Source organism: Arvicanthis niloticus, chromosome X (genome assembly GCF_011762505.2).
Source record: "Arvicanthis niloticus isolate mArvNil1 chromosome X, mArvNil1.pat.X, whole genome shotgun sequence".
NCBI classification, from domain to species: Eukaryota; Metazoa; Chordata; class Mammalia; order Rodentia; family Muridae; genus Arvicanthis; species Arvicanthis niloticus.
The window spans coordinates 120891423-120911175 of record NC_047679.1 but is presented as its reverse complement, the minus strand read 5'-3'; the positions used below and the strand labels follow the sequence as shown (position 1 = coordinate 120911175).

Genomic DNA, 19753 nt, shown 5'->3' with positions numbered 1-19753 from the left:
GACCCACGGACTGGAGCAGCAGAGCAGTCCAGGGTATTTTGGCCCCCAAGCGTGGGGCAGCCCATGAAGTCTTCCTTCATGAGCTTCATGTGGTCTGTGAGTTGAATCTTGGGTATTGCAAGCTTTTGGGCTAATATCCACTTATCAGTGAGTGCATACAATGTGTGTTTTTCTGCGATTGGGTTACCTCACTTAGGATGATATTTTCTAGTTCCATCCATTTGCCTAAGAATTTCATGAATTCATTGTTTTTAATAGCTGAGTAATACTCCATTATGTAAATGTACCACATTTTCTGTATCCATTCCTCTGTTCAAGGACATCTGGGTTCTTTCCAGCTTCTAGCTATTATAAATAAGGCTGCTGTGAACATAGTGGAGCATGTGTCCCTCTTGTATGGATCATCTTCTGGGTGTATGCCCAAGAGTGGTATAGCTGGGTCCTTAGGTAATGCTATGTCCAATTTTCTGAGGAACTGCCAGATGATTTCCAGAGTGGTTATACCTGCTTGCAATCCCACCAACAATGGAGAAGTATTCCTCTTTCTCCACAATCTTGCCAGCATCTGCTGTCACTGGAGAGATGGCTCAGCCATTAATGGCTAGGCTCACAACCAGAAACATGAAGGTTTCATACAAGGAATATGCAGTTGCTTTTGAAGGATAGGAAAACTGAGAAGCAGTGGGAAATGGATGGACCAGGTTATGGAGAGAAGGAGGAGCCATTGCACACAATATTAAGAAAGACAATGTATGCTGGCACTGAAAATTACTGGAAAGGCCCTGTGTTTGCCACTTGTGGACAGCAAGTAGACATTTGAATAAAGAACCAACTCTGTGTGATGAATGAATTGGAGATTTGATGTATAAGTCATGTTATATTTAACCCTATTGAGATATTTTTCTTGGGAAGTTATGCTTCTGATATGATATAGTACTGTATGGCATGTGGCAAGCTACTCCTTTAAAAATGGTTATCCTTGATATGAAAACAAATACAATCTGTTGGAACCCTGCAGAAGCTTTTTTTTTTTTTTTTACTGCAACAAATGAAGATTATATAGCTTGTATACTTTTAATATGTGAGCACTAAACACTCCTGTTATGGTACACATAGGTCATGTGTCTACAGTGTTTGATGTGGACTACTCTCTCATTAGGAAGAAATTTGTGTCGGCCAGTTTCCAGAAGTCTATTAGAATCTTTACTGTAGACAAAACCCAAAGCATGGAAGTGTACCATACAAAACAAATTCAATATGTTATCTGTGTAAAACAGACTTCTGATAACAAGTACATTATGTGCAGATCTGATGAAATTATCATCTGGCTGTGTAAAGCTAATGCTTCTGAAAAATTGGGTGTGCTTACATCAAAAAAAATCAGCAAATGACTATAACTAGAAGTTAAAGGCAAGTTTTAAATACCATCCACATGTAAAACTGATTGCTCCCCACCAACATCTACCAAAATCTATCAACAGCCAGATTCAGGAGCAGTGCATCATGAAGGAAGCCTGTCACAAAAAGGAAATGAATCATTTTAATCATAGCAAGCCTTGATCTGTGCCAGTTGTGTCAGAGAGGACTAAACAGGTAGTGGCAGTTGTGAAACAAAGTTTTTTTTTTCCTACCAAGATTGACATAAAATTATTTGCTACTTTGACTTGGAAACTGTGTAAATAAAAGTCCTGACTCCGGTTTAATAGATTTTTAAAAAATGATCAAAACATTATGCTATTAAGCAGGCATACTCAGAGTTTAACTCTCATCAAATAAGGAAGGTTTTGAAACATTTCATACAACATATTTTACCATTTGTTGAATCAAATGTTCTTGCTTTTATTATTTCTACTCCAGTATTTGTGAAGACACATTAAAGAAAATGTAGAAGAGAAAAACTGTTGATTTCATACTTGTCTTTAGTTCCACAGTATAAAATCAATAACATCATTGTAAAAAAATTTTTTAACAGGTACCTGTGAAATTGCTTGAAGTAATTAATTCCAGTTCAAATGGGAAACTTAAGCCATTGGGACATAAGTCATAATCGTGTCTAAGGAAATAATTCCTTCAAAATAAAGCATGTCTGAGAGCAGATACTTTGGGACTGAACTTGATTGGATAATCTCAGAAATCTAAAGTAACAAAAGTTTATCCACAGCTTTACATAAATTTTTCCTTTTTTTGTTTAATGTAAGTTTCTTGTTTTTATACACCTTATCCTATCATACCCTGCAATTTTTATCTATCTCAACTGCAGCTGAGATCATGAAATTTTCTCAACAAGTTAGTCCACTTTGATGTAACAGGTTATATCTTCCCAGACCTGATGAGTTATAAATTTTCCAAGAGTGAACTATTTTTGTTGTTTAACTTGCTTGTTGTGGTTTGAAGCTGTATATTTCTGAAAATGTTAATGATTCACTGTGATAGCATAGGGAAATAAGACCCCTGGGATGTGATTAGATAATGAAGCAGGTGTAATCATTAATATAATCAGTACTGTTATAAATGAAACACCTGCCTGGATATTCAGCAGTTGGAAGAATGTTTCCCTACCACACACAAGACTCTGAATTCAATCTCAAGCATTTTATAAACCAGGAATTGTGGTGCCTGACTGTAATCCCTGCACTCTGTAGGAGTGGCAGGAAGAGCAGAAATTCAAAGTCATCTTAAACTTCATAGCAAGTACAAATATAACCCATGCTTCATTATATCCTGTGTTAAAAACCATCCTCTTGCTTTTTTAACACATGTTAAGCCATGTGAAGTCACAAAAGGAACAATTAATATTCTATACTCTGAATCTGTCACCAACTTGTTGTTGCCTTCTAAATTGAAAGAACAATGCTAAATAAACTTCTGGTTGTTTATACATGATCTATTGTTGTTTTATCAAAAATACAAAAGACTGGGGCTTGAGTTATGTCTTGCACAGTTTCTTGCACACTCAGAAAAATCTGAGTTCACATCTCTCAGACCAAAAAAAGAGCCAGAAGAGAACACATCTGTATCACAAGGCTGGTGGACAAATAGGGGACAGGAGGGAAGAGAAATCCCTGGATCTCACTGCCATCCAGGCTTACCAATCATCAAGACCCATGTTCTGTGAGACACCCTAACTAAAATGAGATAGATACTAATTGAGAAAGACAGACTACTGATCGCTCCACATCATTATGAACACCTATAAATACACACACACTAGCATACACACACATATGTGCAATTTAATGATGCAGATTCTTTTTTTCCTATCATATGCGCCTATTATTAGAATGTTGACTTAATTAAACATCATATAAACTGATGCAATGTGACGTTAGAAAAGCATTTCTTCAACAAAGAAAAAAATGTGACCACTTTAGGCAGAATATAAAAGTGAGTCATTAATAATAAGTTACTGTCAAAATTAGATGCGAGGGTAGAAAAAATTGGGAACAATTACAAAACTCTTTTAAGTTATTTTTTGTATCTGATCTGTTCTATAAACTTCTAAATTCCACTTAAATATTACAATGGCTGATTTGCTTATGGAAAAATATTCACCATTAGTATATCAATTGAATAATAAGCTAATTAATGCTTTAAAAATATTGTACAAAATCTACAATGAAATAGAACACATCGATCCATTCAAGTATTATATACTATAATTCTCCATGAGGGAACATTTTTATTTATTTTATTTTTTCTTCCAGCTCAAATACAACACATCTCGTAGACAATACAGAAAAGTGCATTGAATTTGTGAATCAGAGAAAAATAAAATATAGTTTAGAAAGAAAAAGGGGACAGGTAGAACATTATTCTTATTCAAAACCTTATTTGAAATTCTTATTCCAAAATGAAAGCATGCATAGTTCTGTAATTTCTGTAGTTAACTAGCCTTAGAAATGCTAGCTACCTGAGTGGGACATGCCTTTTCTATGGGGGAGAGGAGCTCATGCTCACTGCCAACAGTATAGTACCATTTTAGAATATCAAGCTTGAAATAGGTATTCTTACATAAAATGCATAAGTTTTCAATATTTGCATAAAATTTTCAGAACTCCATACACTAAACAAATATATCAGTAGGAAAAGTAAACTCATAATCACTACCTATAACTTACCTGTTTTGAAACTTTTGAACTTTAAAATTACCATTCTGTGATATTATTCTTCAGATATACAGTAGTCCCAAATGGCTCAAATATTACAAGTCTGGCCCATGATTGTACCATGAAAAGCTACTTTCATTAGTGACTTAATCCACAGATAGGCTGTTAAGAGATATGACTGGATTAGAGGACATAGATCCATACCTACCTTGAAAAACTGTACCTTGTCTATGTACCATACCTGCTTCCTCTTTGCCTTTTGCTTATCATGAGACCATGAGATCTTGACTTACCTGAACTACATAGCAATGGAGTAAGAAAACAATGCCTAAGTCTCTGAAAGCATATTCAACGTGAGTGTTCCCTCATTTTAAATGCTTTGTCTCTGTTTTGTGGAAGAAACAATAATTTAATGCATGCAGCAATCATTCATCATATCTTAACATGATTCATGTGTTACAGATGTGCACACTTGTGCCTTAGCAGCTATATCTGACAAATGAAAAATCTATATCTGACAAATGAAAAATTCATTCTTATTAACAACTAAAGTCATGTGATGACCTACTAATACAATGGCACATAAAAGAAAGGCTCTTTATAAGCAATAAAGAACTTCAAATTAAAATAAAAAATAAATGAAAAGGAGCCTACCTCAGGAGCCTACCTCAAAATATTTACAATAATGTAAATTTATGTGTTTTATTTTTAAAACTGCTTGACATATTTCCATCTCTCTTTTTAAAATACTACACTATTGTTATTGACATAAAATAGCAAAAAAATTAGGCAATTGGTAAATAATATTTCATTAAATATCACCTAATATCTTTGTTTGTTTGTTACTATACAAATATTGAATACCATGTCAGCCAGTTTTCTGTGAACCATGAAATTTCTGGTTAGATTTGCAATTAATGACACACAATACAGTAATATTTTGCATCACAGTCTATTTCATACTCATCTCTCAGTTACATTCAGCTCATTTGCATAATGAACTTCATTTATAGAAACAAAGTAGCTTCATAAGAACTATGAACAGCTCAGCTGTTAGAAACACTTGACTTTCTTGAAGAAGACCCAGGGGTTAACTATACTCACAAAAAAGCACACAGATATCTGTACCTCCTGTTCTAGCAGTTCTGATGTGCTTAAGCACTGCACACATATGCTACCAATGGTATATGTACAGTTAAAATAAATATATACATAAAAATAATTCTTCAAAGTGAACAGAAAAATTTTGGAAGACAAAAAGAGAAAGGAGAAATGTGTCTACATTATAATCACAAACTGATATAACCACTGTGGAAGTCAGTCTGGCGCTTCCTCAGAAAATTGGAAATAGTTCTGCTTGAAGACCCAGCTATACCACTCTTGGGCATAAACCCAAAAAATGTTCCACCATACTACAGGGACACATTCATTTATAGCAGCTTTATTTGTAATAGCCAGAAGCTGGAAACAATCCAGATGTCCCTTAAATGAATAATGGATACAAAAAAAAAAATGTTTCTTTCACACAATGGAATACTATTCACCTATTTAAAAAAGGACATTATAAAAATTTTCAGGCAAATAGATGGAACTTGAGAATATCATCCTGAGAAAAGTAACCCAGACTCAAAAGGACATGCAGGATATGTACTCACTTATAAGTGGGTATTAGCCAAGAAATATAGAATATCCGTGATACAACTAACAGAGCATATGAAGCTTAGCAGGAAGGAAGTCCCAAGAGAGGAAGCTTGAACAGCATCAGGTAGGGGGAAGAACAGGAGAGAAGCCTAGAGGGCCCTGAAAAAGAATAGAAATATTCAACTTCTTGGGGTGGGGGTGGGGAGACCCTCTACAAAGTCCCAGAGACATAGGAGGTGAGAAGCTCACAGGATCAATGAGAGTGACCTTAACTGAAATACCCAATAGTGGGAAGAGGGAACCTGAAGAAGTCCCTCCAGTAGAGGGAATTCTGTTAGTACAGAATTTTTAACAATTTCTAGCATGGATCTAAAAATACTTCAGCTATGTTCTACTACATGTTTTTGCAGATTCTTCTCCATAACAGTTATGATTTAAAAAAATACAGTTCAACTGTCATGTAATGCCACATACTGAATGAAGGTTGAAATACCTACATAAAAACAAGCAATGACATTCAGTTTAATTCATTGCTATGCTTCTGTTTTTAACAAATTCTCTCAAATGCATTTTGCTATGATAATCAGTAAGTGTTTGATTTGTAATATCCTTTATATGCTTATATAGATGGAGCAAGGTAAAAATTTTGTAGGCAGAAAAATGCTCAAGAATAGAAAAAGTTTAAGTGCCCTGTCCTAGGCTATTGTAAATACAGCCAAGTAACCAGTAAAGATTCACCTTTATGCCATCATTCAAGTAAAGAAAGCTCCTCTGAGATGTTCTTGCTTATACGTCAGTGGCTACACATCAAGAATTTATTTTTTTATTAGATATTTTATTTACACTTCAGATGCCATCCCCTTTCCCCATTCCCCCCCTTAGAAAACCCCTATCCTATGCCCCCTTTTCCTTTTTGCATTTATACATTTTTTTTAAATAATGTTAATCATAAGCGTTATAAGTTTGGAATTGTTCAATCAGAGGTGTAACCCACTGACCGACCTAGATATAACAACTATCTTTGACTGGTGGAGATACATGAATATCTGCCTCCCTGTCTCCCCCCCTCTTTCTCTCTTTCATCACCTAGCTTCTCCTATCCTTCTTCTCCTCCTCTTACTCCTTTTCTTCCTCTCAGTACTCCTCCTACCTTAGCTCCTCCTACACATCACCCTTCCTGTTAAAATGAAACTTTTCTCTCAAAATACAATTAGAGCATAATTATGCCGATTTGTACCAGTGAGGTACAAGATAGTCCTAATACCCAGTCCATCATTTTGTTGACTAACCAGCACCTCTGTCATCTATCCTAACTAAAACATTTAGTTCTAAACCTGGCTTTAGGATGAATGTCAGCTGACGACCATCCACTCAAATCTTTTCTCTTACGGTAAATAGCTATAAGTTTTCAACCCCGTCAGAAATCCAGAATGACTGAGTTAACTATAAATGTGGGAAGCACAAAGCATAGCCTCTAAAACTTAGCCAATTTATAGAGACCTCTGAACACCTGAAAAGCCCCTATACTACCGAACGTTGGAGCATCAAATCTTCAGCCTTCTGGCCCAGAATCATCTGACAGACCTTGGTGATGCAGGATTATTAAGGACTGATTACTCTGTCTAGGCAGATATAATCAGTCGACTATTCTGCATGTGTGTCCTTTTCTGGACAGTAATTTGTCTGTAGATGGAGAGAGGCAATTCTTGCCTAGTGGCTGTTACCACACAACTGGAGTAACTCCAAGGATGCTCAATTTCTTCTTAGAATCCAATCCACGACAGGAAGCTGTCAGGAGCTGACAGGTCTCTAATCAATATGAACATTAATATATAAATATTTGTAGCATCAGTTCAATGGACTTCTGATGTTTTGAAAACCAACTATCCATGTAAGGTAACCTGGACTGTTTTCTGTTAACTCCTCTCAGCTATTTCTAAGTAAAATATGGAAAGCACCCTAACAATAAACTCAAAAATATGAATTTGCTATAGTCCCTTAACTCATAGGTTAACCGTCCCAAATCAGTTAAAAAAGTTAAAAAAGGGCTGGGTCTAGGCATTGTATTCCTAAATGTGTTATACAGGCACAATGCCCATGAGTGTATCAATATTCATCTCATTTTTATATTAATAAGAGGCTCGTACCAATGAAAACCTTAAATTTGAGATCAAAGTAAATTTTGTACCATTTAAGAATTTATAACTTCATCTTGATAATAAGTATATAAATTTCTACCAGTAGGTTATGGCTATGCAGTAAGTCCTAGCTAATCCCCCCTGTTCCAACAAAACCACTACTTGTCCCTAGAAAGACAGACCATTATTAACCACATTAGTCCCCAAGCTCAGGGAATAGGGGCGCTGACTCTTCTTTAACTTCTTCAAGCTGATTAAGGGCGTTGAGATTTTAGAAGAGGGGTGGGGGGGAGAGTAAGTTGATAAGCCTCTGATGCTGTGTCTTCACTGAATCCAGATGGAATTCCAGGACATCAGAGGTTTGGGCAGGTCTGCTCAGTATGCTTGATGAGTAGATACACCAAGGCTGTGTATTCTGCAATATACAATTCTCAGAACAAGTTTTAGTATCAAGAAAAAAAAAAAAATTCCCAGCCCCAGGGGGCTGACATTTTTTTTAAAGATGTTGGTTCTGAAGACTTTTTTTTTTCCCTGCTTCTTAAAATTGGTTGTAGTATTTACGTTTCAGATTTTATCCCCTTAGCCTACTTCCTCCCACCACCCAGAAACCTATCCCATCCCCCTCCTCATGCTTCTATGAGGCAGTGACCACACCTACCCCCCTCACTATCCCCTCCCCACCCTCACATCCCCCTCCACTGTGTGTTTATTCATTCATTTTTCATTCATTTTTTTATGGGACCAAGAAACTCCTCTCCCACCTATGTCTGACAGGGCCATCCTCCCCTACATATTGCTCTGGAGTCTTGGGTCCCTCCCTATGTGTTCCCAGGCTGGTGGTTTAGACCCTGGGGGGCTCTGGTTGTTTGGTATTGTTGCTTACCACCTGGGGTTGATAACCCTTTCTGCTCCTTCAGTCCTCTCACTAAGTTCTCCATTGGGAAACCCCTGATCATATCAGTGGTTAATTATGAACATTGTCCTCTGAGTGTGTTAGTCTTTGGCTGACCTCTAAGGAGACAGCTATATCATGTTCCTCACATTATGCACTTCCAGCCATCCACAACAGTGTTTAGATTAGGTGGCTGTACATGGGGTGAATACCCAGGTGGAAAGGTCTCCTGATGGCCCCTCCTTCAGTTTCTGTTCCATGTTTTGTTTCCCTATTTGCTCCCTTGAGCATTTTTATTTCTCGTTCTAAGTAGAACTGAGGCATCACCTCTTGGTCATCCTTCTTCATGAGCTTCATGTGGTCTGTGGGTTGAGTCTTCGATAATCCAAGATTTTGGGCTAACATCCGTGGAGATATGTTTGTGTAACTATCTTCTTTTGGGGTTTTTGGAAGATTACTTTCTTGCTTTTTCTAGGTTGTAGTTTCCCTCCTTGTGTTGGAGTTTTCCAGCAATTATTCTTTGAAGTGCTGGATTTGTGTTGAGATACTGTGTAAATTTGGATTTGTCATGGAATATTTTGGTTTCTCCATCAATAATGATTGACAGTTTTGCTGGGTATAGTAGTCTGGGCTGGCATTTGTGTTCTCTTAGGGTCTGTATGATATCGTTCCAGGATCTTCTGGCTTTTATGGTCTCTGGTGAGAAGTCTGGTGTAATTCTTATAGGTCTGCCTTTATATGTTACTTTGCCTTTTTCCCTTACTGCTTTTACTATTTTTTCTTTGTTTTGTACATTTGATGTTTTGACTATTATATGGCTGGAAGTATTTCTTTTCTGGTCTAAACTATTTGGAGTTCTGTAAGCTTCTTGTATATTTATGGACATCTCTTTCTTTAGGTTAGGGGAGTTTTCCTCTATAATTTTGTTGAGGATATTTACTGGTCCTTTTAGTTGGGAGTCTTCCCCCTCATCTATACCTATTATCCTTAGGTTTGGCCTTCTCATTGTGTCTTGGATTTCTTGTATATTTTGGGTTAGTAGCTTTTTGTATTTTGCATTTTCTTTGACAGTTGTGTCAATGTTTTCCATGGTATCTTCTGCATGTGAGATTCTCTCTTCCATCTCTTGTATTCTGTTGGTGATACTTGTGTCTATGACTCCTGATTTTTTTTTTAGGTTTTCTATCTCCAGGGTATTGTCCCTTTGTGATTTCTTTATTGTTTCTACTTCCATTTTTAGATCCTGCATGGTTCTGTTTAATTCCTTTTCCCATTTGGTTGCATTTTCTTGAAATTCCTTAAGGGATTTTTGTGTTTCCTCTTTAAGGGTTTCTATCTGTCTACCAGTGCTCTCCTTAACTTCTTTGAGAGTGTTATTTATGTCTTTCTTAAAGCCCTCTATCATCATCATGAGAAGTGATTTTAATTCTGATTCCTGCTTTTCTGGTGTGATGGGGTGTTCAGGGCTTGCTCTGATGGGGGAGCTGGGTTCTGATGATGCCATGTAACTTTGGTTTCTGTTGCTTACATTCTTGCCCTTGCCTTTTGCCATCTGGTTAACTCTAGTGCTGCCTGTACTTGCTGTCTCTGACTGAAGCCTGTCTTTCTAGTTATCTAGCTTGTGTCTGATCTCCTAGGGGTCCAGATGTCTCTGTGATCTTTTCCAGCTGCACTGATTACAGTAGTACCTCTCGGATGCCTCAGGATATGGTGCCTCCAAGGTAGTAGTCCAGCTAGGTGTCTGCTGTTCTGGGTGCAGTGTCTCCTCTAGAATATCTCAGGATATGTTGTCTGAAGCTCTGAGTTCATTTGTTCCTCTGTGGATCTGGATTGAGTGAACCTTCCAGTATGTCTCAGGTGGAATCCGGGGTCCACCCAACAGCAGACCTGGCAGAGGTCTGATCTAGGCCTCAGATCTGAGAAGTAGTTTCTAAGACACTGTCCAAGTTAGAGCGCTTGGGATCCCTGCTTCCTCTGGGTTCTTGGAGGTTGGGGACAGAGCTGCCACCCAAGATCTGCTCAGTGCTCTGGCCCAGACCAGAAGGAACCAGTGTTCCGGGTCAAGAGTAACTTCCTGGGTCCTTTTGGTTCCCAGTTACTCCCTGTTTAGGGCGGGCCCTGCTGTCTGCTTACCTAGGATATTGCCTGAGTTCAAGTGCCTGGGATCCCTGCTTCCTCTGGGTTCTTGGATGTTGGGGGCAGAGCTGCCACCCAAGATCTGCTCAGTGCTCTGGCCCAGACCACATCAAGAATTTATAAACACTACAGAGATTAACGACAAAGATTCATGGTGCATACTAGAGAATATTTCTTAAGAAGACTGATTTAAGAAGGTGGATTTATACTGTAAATTTGAGTGGTATGACCAAATGGACTGAGGACATGGATGAGATAACAGGAAACCAAGTGAGCTTAGGAATTCACTCATGCATTGCCTTTGCTTCCTGGCTACCATGACTTGAACTAGCCTGGTTGGTCCTTTATCTCTTCCACTGTTGCTGTGATAGACTGAAACTTCTGTACCTATGACTCAAAATAATATTCTCCTTTAACTTGCTTTGATCAGGTATTTTTTTACAGTAACAGGAAAGTATAATATAGATGTGTGTGTATTATATATCACAGAGTAGACACATTGTTATTTGAACACAATAAGGATTTATGCTGGGTTAGTTGTCCTTTCAGCATGTATCTCCTAACAAAACAAAACAAAACAAAAAACAAAAACACTTGTAAAAATCTATAGTAGAGATACACAGTACAAGAAATAAAGTAAATATAATCCTAAACTAAAAAAGATGATTGTGATTAAAATTATTTTATAACTGTTTTCAATATAATTTGGAATAGACCAATAAAATGATCCTTAGAGAACTAACTCATCTGTTAATTGATAAAATTTTAATTTTATACAAGGCAGCCATAAAAATGAGTACAAAATAGTTCAATCTGTTTTTTCAGTAAATAAAATTAAGAGATAAAATCAATCAAAAATTGTAATACATTTAAATCAGTATCTATGTGATAAACACATTTTACAACACACATGACATGTATCAGCTGGATTTTAAATTAATCCTTCTAAATAAAATAAAAAATTGACTACCACTAGGAACATAAACTTTATTACAGGAAACATTTTTAGTGCCTAATATAAAATGGGCAACTTTAGTGATTCATTGTTCATGTAACAGCTTGAAATCAGAGTTAAACTGTTGATTATTTAGTTTAATAGTTTAAACCGTTAAAACCACTTCAGATGTTTTATTGTAAGTACAATGGAAGAGAGAAAAATGACCTTAAGTGAATGCTTGACAGATCTGGAACACCATTTGCATTATTCTATGGAAATGACAAATAATTTGTAAGGAGCAATTGAGTTGGTTGCATATTTTAGATACATTTAAGTATTTTAAATTCCATCAGCTCATAGTACTTTTATGTCTGAACTAACCTTAGAAAAGAGTAGACTGTTAACTTATAATAGTGCTAAATGAAGAAGAAATATATTTGAAGTAGTTTCTGAGGAATTTATATATGTCAGGATTTTATAGAATAAATTATAAAAGTGTAATGTAATTATGTATAGGTATCAAGACTGGGTTATAAATTAAAAAGGATATTAAGTCTATTTAAAATTCCAGTCTTTAAGATATTAAGAAAGGGATACAGAGACAGTAGAAAAAACATAGGTGATATTAAGGAGAAAAGGGATGAAGTATACAGGGAACATTCAAGAAGACAGAGGACAGCTTTGCTATAAAGATAACTAACTAAAAAGATGTTTGAAAAAACATAGTGCAGTCTACTCTTTTATAACCCTCATATAAACAAATATACTCATCCCAGAATACATAGGTTGAAAATGAAAAGTCCAGTGAAAGGGTGGGATATATCCATTCCCCTCATTACACAGAGGTGCCTAGGAGAGCTCAAAAGCAATACAATTGCTCTGCTTTTCATTTACTATTCCACCCCATTGCTGAAGATCCCATACACATTGTCACACAAAAAAAGGAAAAGTAAAAGGAAAAAAAGAAATGAAAAGAAAAGAAAAAAATAGAGTAATCAATTTGGTTTTGACCAAAAATCTTCTTCCCTACTGGTTACCTCTCATCATACTAGAAAGTGTTATGAAAGCTGCTAGGAAAAAAAGGCCATAACTATATTACCAAATTATCAACCATGTGAGCATCAGTAATGACAGGTATAGTAAGATATGAGAGTAACCAATGGTTTCTGATTGAATTTAAAGTCTTATTTCACAGAAAGAAACGTATGCTTAGAACTATAAATATGGCCAAGAACCAATTCTGTGAGAGGATACAGGCCACAGAGATGAACCCAATATCATTTTGCTAAATGGACATGTCAAATGTCTTCTAAATTCTTCTCTCTATAACTATAGAATACTCACAGACTATCTCAGGGATGGTGTTCATTTGAGTGTGTGGTCATTAACACAGAAACTCACAGCTAGTCAAACTGTAAAATGTGTAGTGCTTATCCACAAGTGGGATAATTAAATGACACTATCTTCTCAAGGCTCAAAAACCTTCAAATAAGAGAAGGCAGAAAGTCTCAAGCTATACTATAGAGAAATAGTGATAAAAACTACAGGATATTGATACAGAGACAGGTGGGTTGATCAATGAAATAGAATTGAAGACTCAGAAATAAAACTGCACTTATGGACACTTGATCTTTGACAAAGAAGCCAATAATACACAATGGAATGAAGAAAGCATCTTCAATACATGGTGCTAATATAACTGTCTGTATGTAGAAAAATGAAAATAGATTCATATTTGTCACCTTGCAGAAAGCTCAAGTCCAAGTGTATCAAGGACTTCCACATAAAACTGGAGAAAGTAGAAAAGATCCTCAAATTCATTGGCACTGGGGAAATTTCCTAAACAGAACACACCAATGGCTCATGCTCTAAGATCAAGAATTGATAAATGAGACTTCATGAAACTGGAAGACAAAGGACATAGTAGATAGGACAAACAGTCAACCTACAGATTGGGAAAATATCTTCACTAACCCCACATCTGATAGAGGCATAATTTCCAAAATATATAAAGAACTAATGAAACGAACCACCAAAACACCAAATAACCCAATCAAAAAGTGGGGTATAGAACTAAACTGAGAATTCACAACAGAGGAATCTTGAATGGCTGAGAAGCACTTAAAGAAATGCTCAAAAATCCTTAGTGATCAGGGAAATGCAAATCAAAACAACCCTGAGATTCTACCTTATACCAATCAGAATGGCTAAGATAAAAAACTCAGGTGACAGCACAGGCTGCAAAGGGTGTGGAGAAAGAGAAACAGTCCTCCATTGCTGGTGGGATTGAAAACTGGTACAACCAGTCTGAAAATCGATCTGGAGTTTTCTCAGAAAATTGGAAATAGATCTCCCTGAAGATCCAGCAATACCACAATATTTGGGAATCTACTCAAAAGATGCCTCTCCATGCCATAAGGGCACATGTTCTACTATGTACATTTTTTGGCTAATATAGACTTTAAGTGACTACATACCATGAATATCATTTTGAGTCTGAGTTACCTCACTCAGGATGATATTTTCTAGTTCCATTCATTTGCCTGAAAAACTCATGATGTCCTTCTTCTTAACAGCTGAGTAGTATTTCATTGTGTAAATGAACCACATTTTATATATCCATTATTCTGTTGTGGGACATCTGAGTTGTTTCCAGCTTCTGGCTGTCACAAACAAGGCTGCTATGAACATAGTAGAAAATGTCCCTGTGTGGCATGATGAGGCATCTTTTGAGTACATTCCCAAGAGTGGTATTGCTGGTTCTTCAGGGAGATCTATTTCTAATTTTCTGAGGAAATTCCAGATTGATTTCCAGAGTGGTTGTAGCAGTTTGCAATCCCACCGGCAATGGAGGAGTGTTCCTCTTTCTCCACACCCTTGCCAGCATATGTTGTCACCTGAGCTTTTGATCGTAGTCATTCTGATTGGTTAAGGTGGAATCTCAGGGTTGCTTTGATTTGCATTTATGTGATCACTAAGGGCGTTGAACATTTCTTTAGATGTTTCTCAATCATTCAAGATTCCTGTGTTTTGAATTCTCGGTTTAGTTCTATACCCCATTTTTTATTGTGTTGTTTGTTTGTTTTATTTTTTAATACCATACATTTAGTGTTTTTAAAGGGTCAGAATGTCCCCAGGTACTTTTATATATTTAGCATCTTTAACTATATGTAGTTCTAATAGGAATAATGGTAAATTCAGTGTGTAGTCAGATGTTGTATTTCTATGACACCTGTTTAAAAAACTCATTCGTAAACAACTGATTCTTCAATGATTTCTTCTGTCTAAATCCTGTACGACTTCATTACCTGGGACATTTGCACTTGAAATAAGTGATTGAGTTTATATAATTAGTTCCTATATGTTATAATTTCTTACTATTTCTACAGCTTTGGAGAGAGGTAAGGAAGGATATGTGAGTGTGTGAAAAATGCAATGTGGTGATATTAATTCTGTGGGTGCTTAGACTGAGGATGGAAAGACATGCTGTTTGCCTTCACCTTTTTGAAAAATTGTCATGTGGAAGATGGAATAGTTTCCTGTAGGCCCAAAAGATATGATTAATACTAAGTGGTGAAAGATGCACGGTACAATATTTGTATTCAATCAGAGAAAAAAATCTAATAGTATATAAATTGCCACAGGTTACAACATGAAGTCATATGAAAGGCTTAGTCCAAAGCTGAGTACCAATACATTAAAGGTCTTATGAAACAGCTGCATGTAATAAAGGAAGCATGAGGCAGAAATTAAGATAATCTACACTTTCCTGATAGTATTTAATTTTTTCTAGTTTCTTTACCTTCTTATCATCTACCTAATACATCTGTGCCTATATCATCTAGCTTTCAAAAAGGTAAATTGAGAGATTAAAATAGAGGAACATTAAAGGTAAAATAGAATAATATGAGTGTTTTTCCATTTACTTTAAATTATTTTTGTAAGTTGTGTTTACAGTTTTCTTCCACATTTTGTTTATAGTTTGCAAATGTGTTGTAACAAGGATAATGCCTTAATGTGTTGCAGAATTTTTGAGGTTTATTTCCAACAAAACAGAGAAATAACATTTTATAAGCTATATATGAGGTTTGATTGAGTAACTTTTATATTTATGATCCTTAGAATCAAATGAATATTCATCTCTCCATTTCTCCTATAAACATTTAATAAAAGTATATTAATTATAAGGGTAAAACTAAGATGCAACAGTTTTGGGATCTGTGGGGTGGGTAAACTGAGGCAGGCAACCATTGGTGGTCAGTGCTTAGAGTCCCTAATGGGATCAATTCAGATACTGACAAAGACTGCTGCCAATGATAGCCAATGATTAGAAAAATTACTTAGTAGACTATTCTCTGAGGAAACAAAGCTTAATTTTACTGGGGTTGGCACTCCATGTAGCCAGAAAAAAAAAAAAAAAAAACTTTGAGATCTTTTAACACCTTGGTGTCAGTGAGAAAGAGAGAAAATTCACACACACACACACACACACACACACACACACACACACAGGTACCCATATGTGCATGCAAACACACATTAAGTGGATGGTATAAAAGGCAGGGTCCAATGATTTCATACATACATGGATGCATACAGACAAACAAATACCTACACATTCACATATAGAATGGATGGAGCAAAACTCCAGCATGCAGGCTACAAGCATTTCACATATCCACATGTCTATACACGTACATATACACATACAGTTGGTGGATGGAGCAACATCAAACACCCATCCAGACAAGCTTTAAATATATACATAGATACAGATTTGTTGAATGGAACAAAGTTCCAACACATTCTTATACAAACTTCATACATATACATAGTTGATAGATGGAAGGAACAATGTTCCAACCACACACTTTATTTTTTTTCTTACATAGCTTATATATCCCAGCAAAATCTTTCCAGCAGTGTAAAATTACAATGTGATTACATTTTAGTTTTCTTCTAGTGAATGACAAAAAAACCAACATTATGTTTCCCAATACCTTTACACGAAATAACATTATATAGTACAGGTAAAGAAAACAAAATATTCCCAAGAACCCACACATAGTCATAACTAAGCAGCTTGTTATAGATTAACAAAGGATAAGCAAGCAAGACAGTTTTCTCAGCCAGTTTTTCTTACTGGCATTCAGGAATTTGTGGTTACAAAGAAAGGAGTAATTATTTTATTATTTACCTTCAAAAATAATCTTGTAAGAATCTTAAAAGAATCATAAATCTAAGCTCTTATATAAAAATCAGTCATATCTACTTTACAATGTATACCTACTCATCAGCAATTCTTACTAAATCATATCAGGAAGCCGAGGGTAAAAGGGGGTGTATGAAATCAATCATCACCTGTTTAGCCTCAGTGAGAGTCACATCAGTCAGTGCTGCCATCGTTCTTGTTCCCTGACCATAAAAGGTCCCTAGCTAAAATAATAAGACTGTGCTTTTCTGAACTTCAAATTGTCCCTGAAGATTTTCTACCTCAGAGCCAGTAGCAAAAATATCTCCACCTAGCTTTACTAACAATTTTATTTTTCCAAATACTTTCTAAGGGTGGTGGTCAATGCTGTTACATTATGTCTCTAAGTGCTTCTCTTGGGTGGTGATTCAATCATAAATCTGCTCTAGCAATGATGCCTAAAAGAGATCAAGCACTATTATTTTGAATGCTATAGATACTGTTGACTAGAAGTCCCCTTTGAGTTTTCATATAGTTCTTAAATTAAAATGGATATGAGGGCAGCAAGCACAGCAGAACTCCATAACAGCATAAAGTCCTGAGGACACATAGTTATCTGGTCTATGCCACACTGAGGCCCACCCATGTGGCTGTGGTATCCTGTGGGCTGCGTTCCATGAGTTCTTAAGCCATTTGTCGTTCCTCCTTCTTGGTCCTTGGCACTAAGTTAAATAAGAAAATCATAAGAATATACTTCAGTATGTGTTTCATATTTTACTTCACATTGTTGGTGCAAAGTTAACACTGATAGTAGATAGATGTCTTTTAAGGTTTTTTTCATTTATGTATCTGGCAGCAATAAGATATAAATGATATTCTGATTTGTGAGAATTCATCGAAATTGAAATTTTCTTTACAACAAACATTTTTATCCCACCTTTCTCTCTACATAAGTATACATAATAAAATAACATCTTTGTATCTTAATTAAATTTTAATAAATTAAAACAAAATAGTTAAGAAAATCTGTGTGTATATGTATATGAGTGCATCTACTTACCACAACTGCATAAGCTAAACATAAGCAATTATTAAGAAATATTTTTCTTTAAAATGATCTAAGCATTTATTTTTTGCCTGTGAATTATTTAGGTATAATAATTGATTCAATTACAAGTATAATATTGCTTAAATATTATTTCATTAGAGTAAAATAATGTTGAGTATTTTGAAACCTATGGAATATTTGAATAACAAAGAAAATCATCTGTGTTATATATTTTCTCAATCCTGACGGATTCAAGATTATAATTCGTGGGTCTATTTTTGAAAATTTTCTTATTGAGCTATTAAAAACTAGCTATTAAAAACATCATGAATTTTGCAGGTAAATGGATAGAACTAGAAAATACTATCCTGAGTGCAGTAACTCAGACCCAGAAGGATATGCATGGTATGTACTCACTTATAAGGGAGCATTAGGTATAAAGTACAGGATACCCATGATATACTCCATAGACCCAAAGAAGCTAAACAAGAAGTAAGACCCAGGCAATGGTACTTGAATCTAAATTAGAAGGGGAAATAAAATAGTCATAGGAGGCAGATGAAGGGAACTATGTGGTAAGAGGGTATGGGGCAGGGAATAAAGGGTTTTAGGATCAGTTGTTGGAAGAGACAGGAAAGAAGGGCAGAGATCCAGGAGAATGAATTGAAATCTGCAGCTGACAGGGGTGGACAGGTGGGGAGAATTTCTAGGACAAGTTAGAGACCTGTAATAGAGTAGGTTCCCAGGAGTCTATAAATGTGACTTTAGCTGAGATTGATAGCAGTGGGGATATAGAACCTATATGTCCTGTAGCCAGACAGGAACCCCAGTTGAGTGATAGGGACACCAACCCACCCAAAAAACTTTCAACCCAAAATTTGACCTGTCTACAGAAATGCAGGGACAAAGATGAAGCAGAGACAGAGGGAATGGCCACCCAATGATAGGCCCATTTTAAAACCAATCCCATGGGCTAGCACCAATCTCTAATGCTATTAATGATAAGTTGTTATGCTTGCAGACAGGAGCCTAAAGTGACTGTCATCTGAAAGACTATATTCCAGGAGCTGACTGAGACAAATGCAGGTATCCACAGACAAACATTGGGCACTGCTTGGGGAGTCTTGTGGAAGAGCTGGGGAGGGATTGAGGATCTGAAGGATTTAGAAACTCCATAGGAAGACCAACAGAATAAACTAATGTCTAAACTTGGGGGCTCCCAGAGACTTAAGCACCAAGCAAAGAGCATACACCAGCAGGACCTAGGACCCCTGCATGTATGTAGAAAATGTGCAGCTTGGTCTTCATGCTGGTGCCCCAACAACAGGAGCAGGGCCTGTCCCTGAAGCTCTTGCCTGCCTGTGGATCCCATTCCCCTAACTTAGCTGCCTTTCCTGGCCTCAGTGGAAGAGAATGTTCCTAGCCCTGCAGTGACTTGAGGTGCTAGGGTGGTGGTAAACCTATGGAGGTTCCACTCCCTCAAAGGAGAAGGAAATGTGGTGATGGGGGAGGGACTATGTGAGGACAAAAATGGAGGTGAGGCAGTGGTTTGGATGTAATGGGAATAAATACATGAACAAATAGAAATCAAGAAAAAATTTTGTCTAGTTTATATCTGAATTAAAATCGAGCTTCCTAGCAGAATAAAAATTTTATACCTCTGA

The 19753-nt window shown here is 36.4% G+C and overlaps 1 pseudogene; it reads left to right on the top strand.

The window, feature by feature from the left end:
* The first annotated feature begins 643 nt into the window (after nucleotides 1-643).
* LOC117695169 (DDB1- and CUL4-associated factor 13 pseudogene) lies at nucleotides 644-1683 on the top strand (annotated as a pseudogene).
* Nucleotides 1684-19753: the final 18070 nt, after the last annotated feature.